The 21327-nt window shown below is 38.1% G+C and overlaps 1 protein-coding gene across 1 annotated transcript in view; it reads right to left on the reverse strand.

Moving 5' to 3' along the window:
* Window positions 1-21327, reverse strand: part of MSH3 (mutS homolog 3) — a 187898-nt gene that overhangs the window by 17240 nt on the left and 149331 nt on the right. The gene's annotated exons all lie outside the window — the stretch shown is intronic.

A 21327-nucleotide genomic window follows, 5' to 3' on the forward strand; every position in this document is an offset into this window, starting at 1 on the left:
TTACATATACAATTAGCAGAGAGAGTAACAAGAATGATAACATCTACCACTGTCAAGAGTGCAAAGGATATTCTTATGTGAGACTGATAGTTGTTACAATCTCCCAAAACACAATTTAGCAACGTCTGTCAGAAGTTTTTCATGACCCATAAATTTCACTCTAGGAATTAATGCTGTGGAAATTATCACAGAGGTATGAAAAATGTGTGTACAAATATGTTTCTTAATGTTATCTAGTGAAAAACTGGAAAAAGCAAATGCCTAAGGAAAAGAGAAAGAGCAATAATACTTGGGTGGAAACTATGCAACCAGTAGAACTGGTACACTTAGAAATTAGACACTGAAAAATGGTCACAACATATGTGAAAACACTAGGTCACCAGAAAGTGTTTAGATTCGGTGGAGGGATCTGCTAGGCAAAGAGACCTACCCAACTGCTGAGCCACGTCAGTGTTTACAGCACCTGAAGCAGTGTTCCGTTCAGAGAGATGGACAGCATCCAAAATTAAAGAAAAATTTGAGGACAGTTGAAGAAAACGAATGGTAGGAAAGACGAGGGCTGAGAACAACCAACAAAACAACTACCACAAAGGAAATGAATAAAAATACAATTCAAAGAACAGAATTAAAACAAACAAAACCTCTATTTGGTAGCCTCAGAAAGATTAAGAAACCGGAGCCTTAAAATAAAACAGCCCACCAAAAAAAGGAACAGCTGGAGAACAAAAAAATCTTGTAAATTAAAAATATGATCAACTGAAAAAATTCACTGTATAGGCGGGATTAAAATTAGATACCATGGAGGACCAAGATTTTAATCTGAAAGATAAATTCAAAGAAATATCTCAGCACAGTGAATAGATCAAGGAATGAAAAATACACACAAATAATTTTAACATGGAGGCCAGTTCCTAAGGGCTTAAAGTCCACCCAATAGGAAGTACAGAAGGCAGACACAACAAAAGTAGTAATATCATAGAAGAAATTACTGCTAAACTGAAATAAGGCATGCATCTTCAAGTGGAAAGTTTCCACAAAATGCTGAATAAGATTAATAAAAGACTTAAACCTAGAAACACACTGGTAAAATTTAAGAAACGACAGGAATTTTTTAAAAATCCCGAACACTTCAGGTGTACCTGGGTGGCTCAGTCGGTTAAGCATCGGACTTTGGCTCAGGTCATGATCTCACAGTTTGTGGGTTTAAGCCCTGCATCATGCTCTGCACTGACAGCTGAGAGCCTGCAGCCTGTTTCAGATTCTGTGTCTTCCTCTCTTTCTGCCCCTCTCCTGCTTGTGCTCTCTCTCAAAAATAAATAAGTAAACATTTAAAAAAAACCAATAAAAATAAATTAAAAATCCTGAACACTTCAGAGAGACAGACAGAGAGAGAGAGAGAGAGAGAGAGAGAGAGAGAGAGAGAGAGAGAAGAGAAGACAAGAGAAGAGAGGAAAAACATTACTAACAAAGGGATGAAAATAAGATGCTATCAAACTCCTTACCTACAATGAATGCCAAACTAGAAGGGAACAATTCCTTTACATTTAAAATCTGAAAGTTTATATTCATTTAAACTTCCAAAACAGATATGAAGACAAAATAAAGCTTATCTTAGACTCTGAAGAACTCAGAAAAGTAGCCACCATGAGTCCTCATGAAAAAACTGCTCAAAGAGAGTCCTCATGCTCAAAACTGCTCAGAAGAGAAAATAGCATTCAAGAGAAAAACATGAACTATAGGGAATAACAGAAGTGAAAAAAGCTGGGAAGAAATGAGAATTTTAAAGGAGGGATGCTTAAGAGGAGCCCCTATGATAGTCCAGCGCCTTAAGGATTACATACTTCTTAAGCTCTCCAGTGAATGTGGATGTAACATATACATGAATCCTAATAATACAAATGTTGATTATTGGGTCCTTCTATTTGTAAACTAGCCTATGAAAGAGAACAAGATAATTACAGCAGGGCAGATGTTGGGACCTTTTGGAAAGGTAAAAGTAAGAACAGTTTTAACAACTGGAAGGGTCTTGGATTGATAAATGATTTCTTTGTATTTGTTGCCAGAAGTTCAACAGATATTGTCTAAAGTAAATAAATCTAAAATTAGAGGGAAGAATATTTTATAGACATTGTAATGTTAACTACCAGCAGAACAAAATAAGGAACCCTCAGAGTGACTGCCTACTGCACAGGGCTAGGGTTCTGTGCCAGAGATGATGGGGAGTAGGGGGAGAGCCTTTTAGTTTTCAATTGTGTGCCCTCTGTACTGTTTGTTTTCTACCATAACAGGCATTGCTTCTACAATTACATACATACACACACACACACACACACACACACACACACACACACACACACACACGTGTATTTACTTATTTCTGAGAAAGAGAGAAAGAGAGAGTGAGGGTGGGGGAGGGTCAGAATGAGTGCTGACAGCAGCAAGCCCTATATGGGGCTCGAATTCACAATGAGATCATAACCTTAGCTGAAGTTGGACACTCAACCAACTGAGCCACCCAGGTGCCCCCGTAATTATACTTTTTAAAAAATGTTATACTATGGGGCACCGGGGTGGCTCCGTTGGGTAAGCGTTCAACTCTTGATTTCAGCTCAGGTCATGATCTCAGGGTTGTAGGATCGAACCCTGCATTGGGCTCCATGCCGACAGTGCAGAGCCTGCTTGGGATTCTATCTCTCTGCTTGCACACATGCATGCTTGCTCACTCTCTCTCTTTCTCTCAAAATAAATAAGTAAACTTAAAAATAATGTTATATTAGGTCATTTTTATTAAAAACTGCCTGTGCAGAATAAAATATAGAAAGTTATTACATGTTTAGAGTTATTGTCTCAGGGTGGGGGATTACTGGTCAGTTAGTGACCCTTTCTCTTCTTCTAAGCACCTAGCAAAACATCTGATACAAAACTAGAGAATAAAAGATTATTGAATAAAGTCTTCTTTCCCAATTCCAGTGGATTAAGACATGTAGGAAATACTGGCCTAACATGGCTGTGTAAGTGTTCATTTCATTACTATCAATGAGGTGCCTTTAGGAATCAGTTCAAAATAAAATACAGAGTCAATAAATATAGATATATGTATATACATAAGGTCACTTAAATTTACATTTAAAGAAGCAAATCACATTTTACACAACGGAGATGTTCTGAAAGGCTGAGTTTTAGTCACTAGAGATATGTGAATTCTTATTTTAGGCCTTAGGCCTTGAACTTGAACTTTCTATATATCTGTTTCTTGGCATTAAAAAATTAACTGTCATACTGAAAAAGGAAGTTCTAGTCTATAAGATGGAGTGAAAACTTTTAAAAAGTCATGCAATTTATAAATTATGTAAGGTAGCTAAATAGGGTAGAAGAGTAATACCTTGAGTGAAGAGACCAGCACTCTTGTCCTGGCTTGGTCATTAAGTACTGTGTCATCTTAGCCAAGTTAGGTACCTTTTCTGTGTGGTCCTAGCTTCCTCATCCATAAAACGGGTAAGTTGGAATAGTAAACCTCTAAGGGCCCACCCTCTTCTTTTATTTTTCCTAAAATTTTTTTATCGTTTATTTATTTTTGAGAGAGGACAGAGCATAAGTGGGGGAGGGGCAGAGAGAGAGAGAGAGAGAGAGAGAGAGAGAGAGAGAGAGAGGGAGGAAGACATAGAATCTAAAAGCAGGCTCCAGGCTCTGCCTGACGTGGGGCTTGAACCCATGGACTGGACTGCAAGATCATGACCTGAGCTGAAGCCATATGGCCAACTGACTGAGCCACCCAGGTGCCCCAAACTGTTCTTACCACAGTAAAAGAATTTTTGGAAATGTATAAGAAAAACAAGGTGTCTCAAATTGGACAAGAGCTTTTTATGCAATGTTAGTTAAGAGTTCATGTTAACATGAATGACTGTAAAAGCTTGTATGTACTTTTTAAAAAAATCTTATTACTAATTGTTGAGTAAATTGCTGACAACGGCTTCACGTACATACCAACTGAGTCAGTACTATCCAAGAGGCGGCAGGACGATAATAGCTAAGTATACAAATCCCAGCTAAGACACTTCGGTTCCCCTATCTGTAAACAGTAACAACAATAGTGCCTGCTTTCCTACTTCTTATGATGGTTAGGAGAAATAAATAAGTTAATATTTATAAATTTTTAAGAAAACAAACTTACAATGGTTTCCTAACGTCTGGAAAATAAAACCCTAAATTCCTAGCATGGTTTCCAAGGCCTCTGAGTACTCTGGCCCCAAACCTGTCACCTCTCTCCAATCTCATCTCCTTTTGTCCCTAGACCCCATGTTGTCACCTTAATTCATACTTGCTCCCTGATATATGCCACATACCTTTTAAAGCAGAACAACTCTATCAAGATTTAATTCACACATCACAAAACTCACCCTTTAAAATGTATTTATAATTCAGTGGTGCTTAGTATATATTCAGAAAGTTGATATGACACACCTTTATCCCTCAATGTTTTCCCTCATTATTTCCTTAGCCTGGAATAATCTTCCCTCTTCTCTTTTCTACAAACTGACGGCCTTGTTTTCTACAAGCTACACTTACTTTTGCATTCCCCTCAAATGCTAAGCATAGTGTCTTGGACCAGGATCTTTAATACATCCTGTACATGAACTGACTCAGTCATGTTCAACTGCTAAAATTATTTGTTCCGAGGCTTGTAACACAACTTACCCAGCCAAAATGACTCAAGAGTAAACAAATTATGTGAATGTCTAAACTTCAAGTTAAAAAAGAGAAGTGCTGACTAACCATTTGTGGGAGAAGTCTCAAGGAGTGAAAGGATTTAAACATCTGTTTTCCTTTGTGCTTCAGTATAAATTAGGGTTATCTTTGCACATTGTCACGGAGTTTATTCTAACATCACAATGTACAACTTCTAAGGAGCATAAGTGTTTAAAGGACATAAAAAATTAACTTCTAATATTTTCATGGAATGTTTATTACAATTATATGGTACCCAGTAATTAAAAATTAGCACACAATCTTGATAGTATTCACTTGTATTTTCCACTCAATTTTAAAACACTGCATTTAAAACAGTAACTCCAGGGGCACCTGGGTGGCTCAGTCAGCTGAGCATCTGACTTCGGCTCATGTCATGATCTCAAAATTCGTGAGTTTGAGCCCCACATTGAGCTTATTGCTGTCAGCACAGAGCCCACTTTGGATCCTCTGTCCCACTCTCTATCTGCCCCTCCCCCCCCAAATAAAATATTTAAAAATTAATAAATACAAGAGTAAGTCCAAATTTTACTGTTCATTATAACCTATATGATGTACAAATGCTTAAGCTATGCTAAATTTTTAGTGGTAAAGTCAAGCCATGCTGGTGAAGATTAATTTTTTAAAATGTTATTTACTTTGTGCTTATCCAAACTACCCTTTACCCTTGCTAAGGTCTTCAGGGCCTTTCTAACTGACAAAACTAACAGATCACCCATTCTCCATCCTGACCCTCTCAGATTTTATCACTGATGACCACAAATTGTTCTCTATTGACCTTAGCATCAGGGCCCAGATAACCTCTCAGTCACCTTTTATCAAAAGCCTTTGCTCTCACTGAATCTGTCCTATGGGACCAGTCTGACTAGAAGGGCTGTACACACCAAAATCAGATTGGTACAGACAGATTTACTCTCCTTTCCACTAATGTTTTTTTCTTATGTTCACATTCCCTACAGAGAACTGGGCCACTTCTTTCTCCAATGGTCCCTTCCACTTTGACAGAAGGGGAAGAGCCTGTATGATAGCAAAGCATTTCCTATCAGCAAGCCAAAAGAGTCAAAAAAGTCGTGCTGCTGGCCAAATTGGTAGTAATCATTTTACACCGCCATTTAACACATGAGGGAAAACACTTCGGATATCAAGTGACTTTCCCAAGGTGACATAGTGAATTTGTGACAGAGAAGAAAAAAATACACAGGCCTTCAGGTTTCTGGCTTGGAGCTGAATTACCCAGCGTGCCTCATGGTATTTCTGTCCTTAAGGAGAGGAGACCAGATTTCAGGGGCTCTTAGATGTATTTTTATTATGCAACAGTCCTAACTCTACTGTTAGGCCAGTGATTTTCAAATATCTTTTTATCCATTAAATCCCTAGCTCAAATTAAATTTCACAAAGAAACTCACTACAGATTAGATAAAAGGAGTGCTGATTTGGTCAAGACACAGCACTATTAGGCCATCTTTCCTCATCCAGAGGGGGCTCTGGGGGACTCTAAACACCCTGTACAACAGTTTGAAAGTCACTGCCTTAGGAGGCAACAAATTGTCTATTACAATTCTATTTTTCCTCAGCACATGATGATCAAGTAACAATGCTGCCCAGCAGACACTGAAGAAATGCCAGCTTGTTAACCAGTAACTGAGGCTACCACGCAAAGTGTACGTTTAAAACTATGGGGAAGGTTTACTGATAAAAATATTTTCTGCTAACTTCCTTTAAGAAATACCATTTATTTTTCCAATAAATTTCAGCAGTATAATGACTTTATATAATTCTTATGGACACAGAATTTTATAACTAAACACATTTTCCTTTTCATCGTGATTACTAATAACTGAATAACACCTTATAATAACAAATAACAACTCGCACTTTATATTATGTTTCTATACTCATTTTCTCTTGGTTCCAGTGTCTTTAGATACCATTCTATCTCTTATTATCCTGCTATATTGTATATATCCCAGTAAATTACCAAAAATACACTTTTGAAGATAGTATAAATTAAAGAAGTTTTTATAATGTTTTATTAATTCAACAAGCATTTCACAAAACATAATACTGGATAATGATTCTGAAATTCTCCAAATGTTAAAATATGTTAGAGATTTAAGGAATTCTAGAACATGCAATTAGTATAATTCTGTCTATATATTCAAAGTAGTAAAAAATGGAAAACACATTCTTTAGACTTCATCTTAGAGTTATTTTGCTCCAAGTACATAGGTTACAGTTATGTGATTAAGAAAAAAAATCACTCTGATATTTTTAGGAGTGGCTGCTGACTAATCTTTCTAATCCCCTACTCCCTCCTCGCCTATTACCCTTATATAGGTCAACAAAGCTTAATAAAGCATTAATGGAGAAAAGAAATTAATACTTTTTTGAATCAGTTTCTAAAATAAAGAACACTTACATGAAAATTTGAACAAGAGTTTGCTTTTATGAGATCTTGATATTTTGAGATAACATTCTAGATGTTTTTCAATGGTAGCTAATGGGCTGGACCTCTGTCCCCTCAAATCACAATTTCTGGGTCTTACACAAGGAAAATGCTAGCATAAGGGAGAAGTACTGCAATAAACAAAGAAAAAGAATTTTTCATATTGAATGATCAGTACTAGAGCTTAAATATCAAAATTATTACATAGAGGCAACAATTACTATATTGCATTAGGACTTTTTGACACATTTGAGTGCTTTCAAGATTGTGGTTATATGCATGCGTGCGCACACACACACACACACACACACACACACAACCAGTTGACATTTTTCAGGTATACAAGTCAGTGGCATTAAGCACATTCGAATGTTGTGCAGCCATCACCACTATCCGTTACCAGATCCTTTTCAATACCCCAAAACAGAAATTCTATACTCATTAAAAAACAAACTCCCTATGCTCTCCTTCCCATGAGGCCTGTGGTAATCTCTATTCTACCTTTTGTCCCTATGAGTTTGCCTATTCCAGCTTCCTCATGTAAGGGGAATACCTTACTTGTGTTCTAAGTGCTCTACAGAGGAGGACTTTTACGTTAGCTTATTTTGCCTTCTTTTTGAAATTGAAGATGTTCCTCTTTACTTCACTTTGCTAAAGAGTTAACAGAATTCTGTACTGTCTACATGTCTAAGCTTTTATTTTTTCCATATTTTGCAAATTTATAAAAGGGAAATAATCTCCTAAATAACAAAGTATTCTAACTTTTGAGAAGGGCAGTATAAGAAGTAGAAATAAAAAAATACAGTCCAAGGAAAAAGCTACAAAAAGATATCAATTATTACAAGATGTGTAGATATTGCGTAGTTCTTAAAAGTCATAAAAATATGAAGAAGCAGATCTGTGTTACATTTAAACATAAACATTAACCCAGAAATGGAATGAAATCACAAATGCTTTATCACTACATGGATTCATTTTAAGAGTCTGGAAAGCCATATACCTAAACAACAATGATTTCGACGCAGTAGAATTACAGGTGATTTAAATTTCTAATTTTTGAGCTTTTCTATATTTATATTTTGCACAACAAACAAGCTTTACAGTGCAATTAGAAAACAAATTTTATTTTTAAAAATCACAAATGATAATGATAAATACTTTACTGTATCATTATGTTGAGACAAGGCAAAAAGATGGTAATTACCAGGTTAAAAAACCAGCTTTCTTTTAGCAATCACTTTATTAGCAACAATGAAATTATTATAAAAGAAGAAAATTTAATATAATTGTTTCTACTAACAGTTGCAATCAGTTCACATTATAGTATTTAAAATTAATTTATACAAGTTGTAACACTGAACTGCAAATATAGCCAAACAAAGAACACTGCAGCAATCTTTCGATTTCAATGGAAACATTGCTGAGAATTGAGATGGCAATCCAGGAAAATGCCAAATTTGTGTTGGTTCTCAGGAAACCACGTTCACTGAAAACATCTACAAACACATGCAGGCCACTTAGGAAGGGCACAGGCATTTTCCTATCAAAGAGACCCCAGGAAGTGCTGACTGGACAAATTACTCTCTAACACATCTTCAAGTCTTGGGAAAGTCCCAAGAATTTCAGAGCAAAATAATTAACAGAGAAAATGTTATTTCCCAACTGTAACCATATCTGTGAAAGCCACAAATGATTAAGGCCATAAAAAGAAAGGTAAGATTCATCAGTCATCATGGTAAGATTAATCAGATTAATTAATAAGATTAATAAAGGGGAACCTGACACAACCAAAGGATGCCCCCTTATAATTAAATACACATTAAGAACTCAGGCAAATCACCATCTCTCGGATTCTGCTGTCCCTTCTGTAAACTGAACAATGGCTCCTAAATCTGGATATGTTTTAGAGTCACTTGCAGAGGTTCTTAAGTATGGACAGACTCTGTCTAAGAGCCCCCTCATCATACCAATTAATTACAGCACTATCTCCAGGAGATCTGCCTTCAGGAGAACTGCCTGGGATATGGATTTCAAACCAACCAAATCCTCAGGTGACTCTGAAGTATTAAATTCATACGACCACTTCCTAGCAAAAAGATGAAGTGAGGCATCTCCTGTTTGCCAAACACAGCTGCGGGAACTAAATAAACCACAGAGATACTCACAGGCAACACTTTTGATGCCAATAGAATTCATAACAGCCTACTCATTTAGGCTGTTATCATTTATCGTGTGATTTTTAATGCTAGTATTTACTAGCAACTAGAAGACATGCACTGATTCAAGGGGTTTTCTTTCTGTTTAAGGAGGACAGACAGACACACACACACACATTAGGATATATATACATGTTAAATATCTATTAAATATACATAAATATACATTATATACATATTTAATAGAGTGCAAGTACTCCACAGTAGGTGCTCAATCAATATTCGTGGACTTAAACTCGACTGGACAAACAAATCAGTTATCATCCTCACAAATGCAAATACCTGAAATAAGTTAAGCATTCAAACGCCTATTACACTCTAATTCTCTCTCAAAATAAACACACTGGTGAGTACACAGCATTCCTGAACTGAGGGGCCATAAGAGGGTTTACATGGGTAGCATGGCATGCAACTTATTAACCAAGGACCACTTAATGTAAATATCCCTTTCTACCAACATTTAATTTAAGTGACATAAATGGCAATAAATTATGCTGAGAGAAGCCAAGTGTTTTGCTTTTTTTTTTCAAGCCAGACTTAATAATTCATTGCTTTTCTAAAACTTAATTACTGAGTCTAAAAAGGTGAATAAGGTTTAAGCCTACATTTATCAGGATAACAAACAAGAGATCTTATTCCAGGGATGCACTCAAAGATGTTAATGATCCTTAGAAATAAGTGTCTAGAAATATTTCACTGATAAATATATATACAAACACTAATACATAAATACTAATTAGAGCCAAGTGTATATGTTTGCTAAAATTCCACCTTTTTTTTTAATATGAAATTTATTGTCAAATTGGTTCCATACAAAACCCTGTGCTCATCCCAACAGGTGCCCTCCTCAATGCCCATCACCCACCCTCCCCTCCCTCCCACTCCCCATCAACCCTCAGTTTATTCTCAGTTTTTAAGAGTCTCTTATGGTTTGCCTCCCTCCCTCTCTAAATTTTTTTTTTCCTTCCCCTCCCCCATGGTCTTCTGTTAAGTTTCTCAGGATATACATAAGAGTGAAAACATACAGTATCTGTCTTTCTCTGTATGACTTATTTCACTTAGCATAACACTCTCCAGTTCCATCCATATTGTTACAAAAGGCTATATTTCATTCTTTCTCATTGCCACGTGGTATTCCATTGTGTATATAAACCACAATTTCTTTATCCATTCATCAGTTGATGAACAAATCAGGAGACACAGATGCTGGAGAGGATGTGGAGAAACAGGAACCCACTTGCACTGTTGGTGGGAATGCAAATGGTGCAGCCGTTCTGGAAAACAGTGTGGAGAGGTTCCTCAAAAAATTAAAAATAGACCTACCCTATGACCCAGCAACAGCACTGCTAGGAATTTACCCAAGGGATACAGGAGTGCTGATGCATAGGGGCACTTGTACCCCAATGTTTATAGCAGCACTTACAACAATAGCCAAATTATGGAAAGAGCCCAAAATTTGACTTTTAAAAGTAATGTTCTTAGGGAAAGGATTATACAAGATTACAACATTCAGAAAAAATATTCCTAAAGCATCCTGTCTGTTTGCAGCTTTTCAAAAATTTATTTATTCTTCTCATGGCACAGTGCACAGCACACAGTAGGCATTCGATGAGTATTTATGCAATTAATGAATTTAAACCCAGTGCCGTAAATGTTCAATCATTAATATGAAAATAACCAATTTAAAGATAAAATTTGGAGACAAATTTTATGCATATGTCTCACTCTGCTAGACTTCCAATATTTCTTACATTGAGTACAAAAAAAATTTGAAGTGATTTACAATAACAACATATTTATGGTGGAAGAATTACAATGAATATGAAACTAAGATTTTAAGCCATACAGTAGGTCCTCACATTTGAGACAGCATATTTGTGCATGAGCTCTGAAAATGCTAATTTTGCGGTCTCATCCTTGCAATTCCAATTTAATAGGTCTCTGATACAGGGCTTAGAAAGTTTTAAACATTAATCATAAACAAGCATCTCTATGGTTCTCATGCAGCTGTTATAAGAACCATGTTAGAGAAATACTCCCATGCAAGAAGAGAAGGGGGAAAATTAAACCAAATTTGTTTCTGCACCTGAGCCTTGAATTTAGCTCTTGCTTTCTTGGCAGGCAAGACAAAAAGGAATTAAAGAGGAAGCAGCCATTGGCTGATGACAGGATGCCTGGCAGTTTGTCAGAGAAGGCCAATAAATCGCTTCAAGTCTTTTTGTAAACAGGCACAGCATGCACATGGAGGGAAAACAATTTCCTAGCATGAACAAAAAATGACTTATCAGATGGCACTCCACGTAAAGGTCAGTAAATAAAAATGAAAATTTCCTTATGAGCAATTCTGGAGACTATATAGAAACATCATCAAATGGGTATGTCTACTTTAATTTTAAAGCACGAGTACAAACTTTTACCCACGGCCAGCAGGATTCTAAACTGCTCCAGCCCCCTTGAAGAACAAGAAAGATGCACATTCCTTACACTCCACAGTCCCACTCCTAAATGATAGCCTCAATTCAGAAAACTCGTTCATACGCACCAGAAAACACATGTAAGACAAGTATCAGTATTGTTTGCATTTGCAACAAATTTGAATCATGTTAAATACCAATCAAGGAAAATGGATAAACTGTGGTAGATGCATACAATAGAATACCATAATTATAGAAAAATGAGTAAACTAGAATTATACATATCCATATGGGTGAATTTCATAAATATAACATGGGAGGGGGAAGCCAAGTGCAAAAGAATATACAGTGTGGTGTGATACGTAGAAAGTGTTCCTCAAAAAACATACCCAGGGAGTAAAAATATAGAGAAATGCATGGGATGAAAACTAGTCAAGAAAGGTAGTTCCAGGGCACGTGGGTGATTCAGTTGGTTAAGGGCCCAACTCTTGATTTTGGCTCAGGTTCAAGGTCTGAACCTCTCTGCCCCTCCCCCGCTCTCTTTTTCTCTCAAATTAAATAAACATTAAAAAAGCATGTGCTCTCTTTTTCTCTCAAATTAAATAAACATTAAAAAAAAGACAAAAGGGCAGTTCCTCTAGATGGGGTGGAGGGGAAAAGAATCAGGGAGGATTACGGGTTCAATAGTATTGGCAAAATGTTCTATTACTTCTAGGGTGGTATTTACCTATGGGACTGTCCTATGTCTGAAGTATTTCACAATAAATGAATGAAAACTGTAACAGCATAATATTAGACCATATTCTAGTAAGGATCTAGGATATAAATGAATGTGGTCCATGCAGACTCCTTTCAATTATAACAGGAAAGAGAATAAGAACAGAAGAAAAGACAGGGAACAGGGTCCTTACACTAAAGCAGTGCATCCCAGATGGAGGTCTCTGAGGTTAAAGAAACAAGGAATCTCTGCACAGCAGATCCAGTGCAGCCATTAAAACATGCAAGACTGGGGCACCTGGGTGGCTCAGTAGGTTGAGTGTCCAACTCCTAATTTTGGCTCAGGTAATGATCTCACAGTTTGTGAGTTTGAGTGCCACATAGGGCTCTGTGCTAACAGCGTGCAGCCTGTTCTCTCTCTGCCTCTCCCATTTGTGTGTGCTCTTTGTCTCTTAAAATAAATAAACAAACATTAAAAAAAATAAACATGCGAGGGGTACCTGAGTGGCTCAGTCGGTTAAGTGTCTGTCTTCAGGTCAGGTCATGATCTCATAGTTAGTGGGTTCAAGCCCACCATCAGGCTCTGTGCTGACAGCTCAGAGCCTAGAGCCTGCTTCGGATGCTGTGTCTCCCTCTTTGCCCCTCCCCTCCCTTTCTCTCTCTCTCTTTCTCAAAAAATAAATAAAACATTAAAAAAAACATGTGAGAGTAATCTGCATGAAGTGATAGAGAAATATGTCTCCCACATATTAGGAAATTAAAGCAAGCTGCATAGCATAATGTTTAATATAATACCATTTATATAAGAGAAGATTTATGTATACCTGTAAATTGGTGGAAAATTATACAAAGAATCATCAATAGTTGTTGACCTGGGGAGAAGGTAAAAGTTAGTTTATACCCTATCATACTGTTCAATTGTTTTCATAATAGGATCTATTATTTTTATAATTAAACAACTGAGCTCTCCAGCAAGGGCAGTGGAAATGCTTCTTGGCTGCACTCCAAAGTTGTCTGGACACTTACAAAAGTGTCAACTTCCAGACCCCAGTCCAACTTAGAACTACTGAGTTTAGGGTCCAAGTATCAGTATTTTTTAAAGCTCCATTGAAAAAAAGTCCAATGTACATTAAGGGTTAAAACTCACTGTTTCTAGATGTTCCGTGTGCAAATGATAATATGTGTGTTATGAAAATTAAAGACACCAATCTTCTATATTGATCCAGACAAGAAAACCATCACTAAAGGAGGAAGGAAAAAGGTTACATACAGGCTGGGTTAGAAACTTTTTGGAAAAGTAAGCTCTGATATGCTGAAGTACCTGGGAATGTTCAGGCTTAGAAGTCCAAATGCCATGCTACTGACTAGGGAAGAGAAATTTGCCCTGGAAAAAAGTGTTCTCAGACAGTGAACATATAAGCATTTCACAAGACTCCTATAAAACATCTTATTTTGACTGATACTGCCTTTAATCTGAGGTTGTATCTCTCTTACGTTTATTTTAGAATTTTAAAAATATTAATAAGCAGAAGAAAAGAACATTCACCACAATCCCATCTCCCTCATGATATTTTGGAATATAGCCTTCTATTTAGATGATTTTCTCTGCATATATTTACATATATAATTTCTCCTACAAAAGTGGAATCAAACAGAATGCCAGGTTTTGTAACCAGCTCTTTTTTGTTATTGTAACAAGAATATTCTTTCTTTCATGTAATACTACCTCTGGATGGGCCCACCAGTACCAGGTAATGGTAAAATGTATTCCCAAGTAGCTGAAAAAAATGGGTGTGTTTAAGGAAGTTAATTCAGAATGAAAACCACTATACTGAAACAATGACTTTGGTGTTCGCAAGGTTTACAGCTTAGTTTCTCCCTTATGCAGTGACTAGTAACCAGTCCAGCTCCTCAAGGCTGCTCCTGGCTCACAAGATAAAGGCATGCTATCATGGCAGCAGCATGGAGGAAAAAGCTCACGGTCCATGTGAGTACCTTCTAGGTCAGCCACTAGCTGGTCTTTTCACTAAAAATTGTTGTCTAACAAAATACACAGGTTTTTTAAAGCTGTTTTCTTAAGCAATTCATTTGTTTTTCTAGGTACTATGAACTATTTTAACTGAACAAGTTTACCTTCATGGAAACCTTTGAGACAAATCTATAGCTTCCCCACAGCAGTGTTGGTCATTATGTGATAAATATTGTAAGCTTCATTTCTGGCTCCATCTTAAGCCCTTACCCTCATTTTTACTCACGCTATTTGGAATCTTCTGTAAACTGACTTAACTACTTTCTGGAAGATGGCAGGATAAATATTAATGAACGAGCAAGCAAATAAATACACATATACAAACACCTCTCAAGTACTGCATGATCTTACAGCAATGGAATGCCTTGTGCCTCCATGGATTGTCCTTATCACACCTGAGTTTCTTGAGGGCAGGTAACGTGGTCTCATTCGGCTTTGTATCCCTAAGGCCTAGCATAAAACTCAGGTACACTGTAAGGTTTTAAGAAAAATGCGTGTTTAGTACACTGGAGTTTTGATCTTGTTATTGAGCCAGTGTCTCCTAACAGTCTATAGTTTCTGCTTAAGACACGGAAATTTAATGGCGATCTTATCACGCAGCCTCCTAGTTGTGCTGCATGTTACAAGTTAAGATCACTTCTGAAAACAGATCCCCTTCCTGAATTTCTTAGGGTCACTGACAAACACCACCATTCACTTCTCTTGGTCACCGAGGTTTGATGCCTCCTTGTCTCTAGTTCTTTATCTATCACTCTTCATCCACTGTAGTTACCAAAGCCTGTCAGTTCTAACCCTGTAACATCTCTCCTCTCTCCCTTGTCCACTTCCATTTCTGTCAGTCTAATTAAGATGCTCAGGATCTCCCCAAGAATAACTGCATTACATCATCCCTTTGTATAATCCATCTTTCAAAGTGTGGCCAAATTAATCTTCCTGAAACCTCAACTGTAAGTAACTCTGATCACATCATCTTCCTACTCATAAGTCTTCAACAACTCCCCACTGCCCATGGGATTAGCTTCTATTGGCCTGATCTTGACTTAAGATCAGTTCATTCGATAGCCCTGTTGTTGAGTGTCTGTTATATATGTACAAAGCAAAGTTCCAGGTTCGGGGAGGGGGAAGGGAAATGTACAAAACATGAAAATCATCTTCTGGGAATGGACTACGCAACAGGAGAGGCAGAGGTTTACACCAATAACTATAAAACAAAAAGTGGTAAGAACTTTTTAAAAAAGGCAAAACACCTGTACCCCAATATTTATAGCAGCACTTTCAACAATAGCCAAATTATGGAAAGAGCCTAAATGTCCATCAGCTGATGAATGGATAAAGAAATTGTGGTTTATATACACAATGGAGTACTACTTGACAATGAGAAAGAATGAAATCTGGCCTTTTGTAGCAACGTGGATGGAACTGGAGACTGTTATGCTAAGTGAAATAAGTCATACAGAGAAAGACAAATACCATATGTTTTCACTCTTACGTGGATCCTGAGAAACTTAACAGAAGACCATGGGGGAGGGGAAGGAAAAAAAAAGAGAGGAGAGAGGCAAACCATAAGAGACTCTTAAAAACTGAGAATAAACTGAGGGTTGATGGGGGGTGGGGGAGAGGGAAAAGTGGGTGATGGGCATTGAGGAGGGCACCTGTTGGGATGAGCACTGGGTGTTGTATGGAAACCAATTTGACAATAAATTTCATATTTAAAAAAATCAAAATAAGAACTACCATACAATGTAGCAATTCCTTTTGTAGATTAATAAATAAATAAATGGGAATATTATTATTGGCTAAAAAAAAAAAAAGGCAAAACAGGGGCGCCTGGGTGGCTCAGTCAGTTAAACGTCCAACTTTGGCTCAGGTCATGATCTCACCATTTGTGAGTTTGAGCCCCACATCGGGCTCTGCGCTGACAGCTCAGAGCTTAGAGCCTGCTTCAGATTCTGTGTCTCCTTCTCTCTCTCTGCTTCTCCCCAACTTATGTGCTCTCTCTCTCTCTCTCTCTCACACACACACACACACACACACACACACACACACACACACACAAATACACATTTTTTTAAAAAAGGCAAAACACACAGTATAGAGATGAGAAACATTAACTGTGGCTATGGGGCTCCAGGAAGACTTCGTGAAGGAGGTGGAATCTTAACAAGAAAAATAGCAAGAGAGGTATATCTGGTCCAGGATATAGTATAAACTGAAAAAAGACAAATGGGAAAATACATACTAGCTTCCTAGAATTCAGAAAGAAGAGTTGGGTTGACACATAGGTAGGTGAGGGAAAGAAACAGAAAACAAGACTGAAAAGATTGGGGTTCATCTGGTTGTTCTTGACTGATTTGCTCAGAGACTTGTAGTTTAGCACCAGAATGATTTGATCATAGCTGTGTTCTGAAAGGACCTCACAGGGGCTTGAAAACTGACTGGAGAAGGAAAAAAGGAAAAAAGGAACCAGTTTCTGCAATAATTTGTAGTAAGCAATGGGTGCCAAGATTAGGCCTAAAGCATTAAAAGATGCATGACTGGCTAAGAGGGCACTCAGTAATATCTGGCGGGGACACTGCAATCAGACCCTCGCACATGTTTTTATCTATTTCTTTCCTGTTTGATTGATGAGCTTCTGAGTCCAGAGGACACAGTGTGTGTCTCGTTTCAGGGCTACAGTCGGCTGACCCAGTTAGGCTGCAGTGTGTAGCACCTACAGCTTGTGGATCCATCACTGCCCAAGCTGGGTCAGACTAGTCTCCAGACCCCATTCTTCTACTTTCCTTATTTTGATCAGTCAGAACACTGTGTGTCCTCCTCCGTGGTTTTTGGCACCAACATCAAGTCCATATGGCTCTACACTTCTCACGTTTTATCCAACTCTCTGCCTCACTCACCTCCTAAACCTAAACATTAGGTACTTCGGAATAGCTGCCAAATAACCAGCCAGCTCTCTTGTGTCCTTGCTCTCTTCTCCACAAGTGCACTCCCTCCTTTTTCCTCTCCAGTCCCTCCCCTGCAGCCCTCTCAGGAGAACCAGCTATTCGCTTCCTTGCCTCACCCGATACTGCAAGGATTCTCAGGCTCACCGCTCTTCCTTCCAGGCTCTACCTTCTTGTAATAAAAACAGCTCCTTTGAGGTTATACCACCAGACCGTAACATCCTCCTTTTGTCCATGCTGCAGCTATTCAGTTTCAAATCACTCCCCTTCATTCATCAAAGCTGTTAATACTTGGTGTGTATCTTGTCTCCACCAAGAGCCCCACCATTGCTTCCAGTAGCCCTTCAGGTCCACGTGGCTAAACCAGCCAACACCATCCAGCTCAATCCTAGATCTCCTCTTTGCCCATCTCCTTCTCTACTCTATCTCAGCCATCCATCACCAGACTCACATCCTGGACTTCATCAGAGACATGAACTGTTTCATCTCAAAAGCTGCCCATTCCAGCTCACACAGCACCTCCACCATGACTGTTGTTGAAACCTCTCAGGACTCTAGCCCACCTACCACGTGCCTTCCCTGGTGCTGTCAGCCCTCTTCTTAAAGTTCCATGGTCCACCACTCCCAACATACACTGGCCAACTCTTAAACTCCCTCTGCCCTTCCATTCACTTCTCTGGAAAAACTCCACCCTGGAGGGGTTGCAAAAAAAGGGTGACACACTAATTCTGTCGTTCCTTCTTTGCTTATTAGCTGGAACACTTCCATCATGAGAAACTTTCTCTCACCTGGGTGGAAAGACAGACTGGCTGCTTGATTCTCTATTTTTCAATTTTCATTCTACAAAGTAACTAATGATTTTTTGTTAGAAGTATCATTACTAACTTGTTCTAATATTCCCCAAGGTAATCAAGGCATTTTTTAAATCAGAAATTTATGGATATAACATATCCCTCTGGAACATGTTCAAGTCTACCATTCAAAAACAAAACAAGTCCTTCACTGGATCTCTCACCTTCTCCCCCTGGCCAAGCTGCCCTGGTGACACCTGTACTAACACTCTATTTCTTGACCTCTCACTCACTCTTTAACCCTTTTTAACCGGAGTATGGTCCCACCATTCCACCAAAACAGCTCCTGCTAAGGTCAATAGTGACAGCCACCTTGTTAAGATCGAAGTTGACTTTTCAGGCTTCCTTTCACCTGACCTCTCTGTGCTGCTGGCCACTTTCTCCTTGAAGGAGTCTTTCCCTGACAGTGTAACATCCTGGTTTTGTCCTCCCTTTCTGGCTACTCGTCCTTTGTTGGTTTTTCTAGCTTATCATGTTACTCACCTATGACATGTTGGTAGTCCTAAGACTCAGTCTTAGGACCTTATTTTCTCCACTATACTCTCTAACATGATCTCAGCCACACCCAGGTCTTCACTTACCACTTATACAGAGATGTCTCACAGCCAATTTATATCATTACTTTTCATCTTTTCCTCTGGACTCTACATCCAACTGCCTATATGACAGCTCCCCTAGAATGTCTGAGTATTTCTCCTTACTATGTATAAAAATAAAAGTCAGGATCTATGGCAAAAAGAAAATCACACTCTTCCAGTAAATGCTAGCACTGTCCAAACCAGATGCATAAACCACTGTCATCTCTGACACTCCATTCATCTCAGCTGCATATCCCTTCTATCACCAACCCCTGTTGATTTATTTCCCGAACACCTTTCAAATGAGACTCCTTTCCACTCAAACTAACATTACAAACCTCATCCAAAGTACTGATACCTCTCACTGAGACCACTGCAGGAGTCTATTGATAAGGTTACTACTTGGTCCTTTCTCCAAACGTTTCCTGCATTATAGCCAACGTAGATGTGATCATGCCAAGCCTTGCTTAGAACTCTTCAATGGTTTCTCATGGCTGAGGAAAAAGTCCCAACCCTCTAAACTCTGTGTCACTTGCCCTTACCTATTCTTCAACTTCATCTAGAATAATGTTCTCCTAGACAGTCACTCTTCAGTCCCTTATCTACGATTTTTTTTTAATGCTAAGAGACTCTGCACACACACCCCCTGTCTGAAATTGTCTTTCTTCCTTTGATTAGTCAGCTCACCCTTCAGATAGGCCTCAAGAGTTGCTTGCTAAGGGAAGCCTTCCCTGTCCAGCTCATACCCTGCTCGCAGACTGTCAGAGCATCTTGTACACAGCCTTTATATGTTTGTCACTGCTGCAATTTCACATTTTTTATGTAATTCTTTTGGTTAATATTGATCATCTCCACCAGGTAAGTTTCACTAGAACAGAAAATATGGTTGTTTGGCAGTCCCACTGTTTGTTATATATTAGATGCTAATATATGCTGGATAAAAGAATAAATTAAAATGAATAAATACCTAAATTTCTTGAAATTAGTGTGGTTTGTCCTTTTTCAGAAGGCTTATACTTGCTATCCCTGAATGCACTTTATAAAAGCATTTAATATAAGGGGCATAAAACAGTCACTATACATTGGTAAGAATGTTATTTCTGGTATTTTAAATATATTACTATTATAAAGTTTAACTTTTTATTATTATCACTGAATTCATTTCTTATAGGCAAAAACTATTTTCTGATTATCTCTGAATCCATTCCTAAATATGTGCCTAACTTCATAAGAAAAGCTGGACAAAACCAAATTCTTACTGTTTCCCTTGCAATTATGGCCATGAGACACAATTCTGGTTAGTGAAATATATGTGGAAGTCTTCTGGGAGGCTTCTGAAAAGGCACTGATTTCCTGAAAAAAGAAGGCGGGGGGGGGGGGGGGGCGGGTGGAGAGGCCGGGGAGCCTGTGGCATTCTCTCTTCCTGTTCCCACATGCGAACATGAATGTGATGCCTGGAGTCACAGCAACTATCTAGCAGCTATGAGGGAAAGGCCAAAAATATTGCAGAACCACCACAACAGCGGAAACAACAGCGCACCTCAAGCATTCTTATTGTATGAGAAAAGTAAACTCTTATTTTTTTTCTATTACTTATATCTAAAATACATATATATCTAAAAATATCCATAACTGATATTCTGCTCACTAACAAGATTCTCTTCCAGTCAAACCATCTTACTTTGCCCAAGAAGTCTTTCTCTCTTTCCCTCTTCTCCTTTTAATCTTTTTTCCCTTGGTTAAATTTCTGTCACTCTCCCTACTAAGGTAACCAAAATAAAATACCTAGTATATTTATTTTTACAAGATAGAAGACTAATTACAATTTAAAAAGTAAAGAAAGAGTCCTTAAATTTCTTATACTGAATTTATCTACAAATATATAAAGATCAAAATAACATCTGTTTGGTGATATGGTATCAAACAGAATTTAGGTGTCCCTGCTTACTCTCAGGTTAAAAACCAAGCTCTAAGATAAAGTATTTTTTTTATTAAAAGTTTTTTTTAATGTTTATTTATTTTTGAGAGAGAGAGGGAGCATGAGCGGGGGAGGGGCAGAGAGAGAGGGAGACAGAATCTGAAGCAGCTCCAGGCTCTGAGCTGTCAGCACAGAGCCCGACACGGGGCTTGAACTCACAGACCGCGAGATCATGACCTGAGCCGAAGTCAGATGTTCAACCAACTGAGCCACCCAGGCGTCCCTAAGATAAAGTATTTTAATGTCTACTCAAATGCATCAATATCAGCATGTATTTTTTTTTCTTTTATTTTAGAGAGAGAGCAAGAGAGAAAGTACACGCACAGGTGGAGTAGGGGCAGAGGGATAAAGAGAGAGAATCCCAAGCAGGCTCCACACTTAGCACAAAACCTGACGTGGGGCTCAATCTCACA

Source organism: Panthera pardus, unplaced genomic scaffold, assembly GCF_024362965.1.
Source record: "Panthera pardus isolate Hobbes unplaced genomic scaffold, ASM2436296v1 HiC_scaffold_2, whole genome shotgun sequence".
Taxonomy (NCBI): domain Eukaryota; kingdom Metazoa; phylum Chordata; class Mammalia; order Carnivora; family Felidae; genus Panthera; species Panthera pardus.